This window comes from Melospiza melodia, chromosome Z (assembly GCF_035770615.1).
Source record: "Melospiza melodia melodia isolate bMelMel2 chromosome Z, bMelMel2.pri, whole genome shotgun sequence".
In the NCBI taxonomy this organism is placed as follows: domain Eukaryota; kingdom Metazoa; phylum Chordata; class Aves; order Passeriformes; family Passerellidae; genus Melospiza; species Melospiza melodia.
In genome coordinates this window covers 24,502,111-24,506,909 of record NC_086226.1, presented here as the reverse complement: position 1 = coordinate 24,506,909, position 4,799 = coordinate 24,502,111, and the positions used below count along the sequence as shown (strand labels likewise).

Genomic DNA, 4,799 nt, shown 5'->3' with positions numbered 1-4,799 from the left:
GGTCATGATGAGGAAGAGAGGGGCTGAGAAAGAGCAGGGTATTGAGTGTTTCTGCCCTCCCTTTTGCCTTCCCTCCTTTCTTGTTGAACTTTTTGCGGATAGTAATGATCCAAGGGTGTTTTTACTGGGAGAGACAACAATGTGCACAGCCCCAGATGTCCAAAGGCATTGACTTGCCAGAAAAGTGTGTCCAGTGAGTTAAGCTTAAAACCCTGCACTGCTTATCACAAATTACAAGAGGAAAGGGATATCTAACACAGATTTTTATTAATTGTTATATCTGTACTTCTATTTTGTATTCCTAATTACTGCTGATAGGTAACCCCCCAAATAGGAACAGAGCGAAATTCCTTCATTTCCATATTGTATCTGAGTATCACTTGACCATGGTGAATAAGGGATGACTTTGTTGTGCCAATAGTTGTGTTTGTGACAGTTCAGTTTGGTTTGCACACGTTGGCTCAGCCTATCTAAATTTTTGGCAAACTCTCTGGAGAGTCTCCTGGGTGAGCACTTCCTTATTGCCTTGCTGCAGCTTCATATGAAAACACACAGCAGCAGATTGTGTTAGTAGAAGGGCATGCAAACAAGCATTTACAGGTTTTTGATTGTGGTGTAGGTGCCCCAACAACGCTGCCAAAAATGGTCATCTGTCAAAGAGGTGGTTTAGTGAGATGGGGTGAGATAGTTAAATGAGATTTAAAATAAAAAGCCAGGTTTTTCAGCTGTCGTCAGTTTCTGTGTAAACACTTCCCAAAAGCTGAGACGTGGCCATGTGAAGGAGGCACCACTCCCTCTGCGTCCAGGCTGGCACAAGGACGTGGCTCAGCACAGCAGCCCCAGCTCTGCCAGCCCCAACTCGCCTTCCCTCTCCAGCCTACCTGGAAAAAGCCCCTTTCCCTGTGAGCGGGCAATGGCAGTAAGAAGACTCTCTGGCCAGGCCCTGGTCTGGATTGTAAGAGGTAGAAATTATTATTTTTGGGTGGTCCATGTATATCCCTGAAAGAGAAAATATGGGATATTCTGGCTATTTAGGCACATCAAACCTGGCACATGTGTTTAAAAATCTTATAAGTTCACTGCAAAGTTAGCTTAATAGACACTTCTCACAATTAAATATTTTAGACATCTTACATTTTCCCCATAATTAGATCACAATATGGATTAATTTCTTGTCACATCCAATTTTTTGTTGCAAGATGTTTTGAAGGAATGAAACACAAATACAAGTTGCTGACATTTGTAAACTCTCCCTTTTGTTGTACACACAAACATAAAATAGTTGACATTTGGCTCTTTCATCCTTTCTTCCCTGCTTGTTCAGTGCAAATATTATCCAGACAGACGTGTTAAACAAATATCATAGTATCTACAAACAAGGATATATAAATCTCATTGTCCTGGTCAACAGCTCAGGACTAAACTATCCTCCTAAGCCATTCTGATCTGCAAGTGACCTTGAGCCAATTACTTTTCTACAGTGTTACATGAAAGTCACATATACTATATGTGTTTAGTAATGTCACACAATTTATTTATTTATAGGTAGCAATACTTTATCAATAACATAAAGGAAACCTTTGAATTGTATTTGTATCATTTATCGGGTGGAATTACAGCAGTTTATAAACTACTTTGTGATTATTGTTTTCTGGTTACTGCATTTGTATGAATATAAACAAGATATAATGAGTTTTTTCATCTGGCTTTTTGGGATGGAATGAGGTGCTGAAACTGACAATTTTCTGATCAATGGGAACTACAACCTCTTTGAAAATTATCAAGAGTTATGCCCGCTACATCTCCTTACTTCCTAACACAAATGTACTCAGCCATGTATTTCTTTAAAGTTTGTCTTAGTGCTGCCATCTTTTGAATAATATTGCAGGAGGGTTGTCTAGTACTTACAGTGCGTCTGTCCTCTGCATTCATTGCTGAATACTAAATGTTCCAGTCTCTTAAGACCCCTCTAAATGATGATAATGTTATATTTTTGCTTTAAGATTTCTGTTGGCGTGTGAAAATGTGGATAACCAGAGAACCTTATGGTATGCTTTAATGACAAGTTTCCTGAAGTTGTACAATGGCCTCTGTGTTGACTGTCTAAGCACTGTCAATGCTCAGCATATCACAGGATCAAACCCCTAATGAGAATGGAGTGAATTGATTCACTGTTTCCTGCTTTCTTATTGAATGCTTTTATATTCTTTCATAAACTAGTAAAACTCCAATCATGCAAAATTAAGAGGTCATGGTGAAATGACTGAAATAGCTAATTAGAAGAGCCATTGCATACTTTAAGGCCCTGATTCAGGGACATCTATCAATACTGTGGATACTGCTTAATCATGGAATCAATACTTCAAATTAAGCACACATGCTCACCACTTGGCCAGGAGCTGATTTGCAATAGAATTTCCATAGTGTTTAAGAACAAAGTATTAACATGCTTGAAACGTTTTCTGATCACTTTAGTGCTCAAACCTCCACAGAGTTGCTTTCCCCTGAGGAACCTCAGAAGAATCTGAAGAGATTTCTACCAATTTTGATTTTGGAATGTGTGGATAGGGGAAACATTTGGCAGAACATTTAACTCGGATCAAGTTTGCAAACTTTGGCTTCCAGACATCCTCTGTAACCAGGCACTGGTGACAATGGAGAGCAGAGACCACAAAGCCCCAGCAGAGGTTTTGTGCCTCTGCTGGTATCTAACCTGCAAGTGCAAAAACTAACAGGAAAAAAAGCCCTACTGAAAATAGCTGAAAATATTCCCCCTGACCCCAAACCTATGACTACAAAAAGAGTTTTGGATGCTGAGATTGACCTTTAGAGATAACCCAAGCTGGTCCATGTTGCACTGAGGCTTTCTTCTTACCTTGCCAGCCTGCAATACCACACTTGCTGTTTATCCTGCAAGCTGGCAACCAAGCTGTTTGTGCCAACCCACTGCATTTGCTCCATCCTGGTCTGCCCTCATGGTGATCAGGAATCTAAGGCACGGAAGTTTCACTGCACAAAGGGTAAGCAGACTGGAAACAAAAATTTAAAAATAATTGTGTATACATTTTCTAATTCTAAGCTTTGATATTGATGTGACAAAAATTCTGCATGTGATAAAATTTGATTAAAATGAATATGTGGAAAAGTTTAGGGGGATAAAGTTATACACCAAAGACAGACTGAATGACTGATGACTGAAATATTGAGCTACAATAGATAAGGATAACAGCAGTGGTAAAAGAAATACTTAGGCTACAAATGATGATGCTTGCTAGGAGAAAAACATTATTCTTATATCTTATAAGCTGCCTTCTCTTAATAAATTAATCTTTCCTCACATGAAGTTGTGCATGGAAACTCTGACAGCATGCAGTTTAGGGATAGGTTTCATGGACGTCTGTAGGGCAGTTACTCTTTCCAAGCAAGACAGTTAATTTCAAAGTGACCACAGCGAGCTCACTTACCACCCACACTGTGCCTGCAGGATGCTTGCCAGCACGCTTGCTCTCAGTGGCCCGACACTGGATCTGCACCTTCTGAAAACCAGGCTGTTTCTGTGCATTTGCTCCAAAATTAGCAAGTGATTCATTCTGGCAGGCTAGCAATGACACCAGCCTGAGGACACCAGGAGCAGCATCTTCTGGAGATAAATGCACACTGTGTATTAAACCTGAGTCATGATCTCACTCCTCAGGTAGTATTAATGAAGAAAAAAATTAAGTTGAAGCCCATCCAGAAATACCAGTCTGTGAAAATCCATCCCTTGCTCATTTCTAGGAGCACAGAGCTGTGATGAAGCCTTTAGCATGACCTGTGAAGATGTCATCTTGTTGGCAGCCTTCCCCAGCCACCCGTGGCCTCACCATTTGGAAGCAAGCCGTGAAGAGCCCTGGAGAGATGCTATATCTGCTTGGTTATTATTAGTTGTCTGGTACTGCTACTGTTGTATTCCTGGTATCTTTCCTCATGTTGCTGCACATGGTCACATGCTGGAATTTCAGTAGTGCATGGAGAGAGAACTCTGTGTGTGTAGTGACAGGCAGGAGCTCTGGAACCTCATCCTGAGGTCAGGTGCCCATGAGGCTCTGATGCACCAACTTCACCTGGCTACCAAGTGCTCACTCCTCCTCACCAAGGGGATGTTGGTACCTAATAAGAAGGAAAACTGTTATGGATGGAGACAAAGGGAGATCAGTCACCAGTCACCATCGGAAACAAGCCAGGTGCCACCTGGGGAAAATTACTTTAATTTCTTACCATTCCAGTAAGTTTGGAAAGTGAGCAGTAACGACAAAATGTAAAGCACCTTTCTCAGCTCACTCAGTCACTCAGACTCAACATGTCTCCCTGTTTCCAGATCCCTTCACCCCTTCCCTGCAGCCAGAGCAGGGGATGGGTAATGGATGTTGTGATCAGCTGTGACAGTTCCTCTTCTTCCTTCTCAGGCAACTTTCACACCTCCTTTCTTGTGCAGGATGAGTTTTCCAGCAGCCTAGCTGAACACATAAGGAGGAGCCTTGGTAATGGCCCTGCCGGGGAAAGCAGCGTGCCTTACAGACAAAGACTCAATGTGTGCCACTCCCAAGGCCTGACGGGAGCCTAAAAATGGATGCATGCGCATTTCCTTCCCTTCTGGATTCTGCAGGGCTGTTTGCAAGCAGTTTGGAGAAGTTTGTTTTCCCAGTGGGGAGCAGACTGCTGGTTTGCAATCAATAAAGCAATCCTTTAATATTTCTCTGACTGGGCAAAAAAAATTGGTGTGTACTATAAATTTGTATTGAAAAGAAGCTGCCCCTCCC

At 41.7% G+C, this 4,799-nt stretch overlaps 1 long non-coding RNA gene across 1 annotated transcript; it reads right to left on the bottom strand.

The window, feature by feature from the left end:
- Positions 1-717: 717 nt before the first annotated feature.
- Positions 718-4,082, bottom strand: LOC134432244 (uncharacterized). The gene is made up of 3 exons (XR_010031275.1): positions 3,465-4,082; positions 2,876-3,029; positions 718-999 (listed from the first exon to the last, which is right to left on the bottom strand). It is a non-coding gene; the product is annotated as an uncharacterized LOC134432244 (long non-coding RNA).
- Between the last annotated feature and the right edge of the window lie 717 nt (positions 4,083-4,799).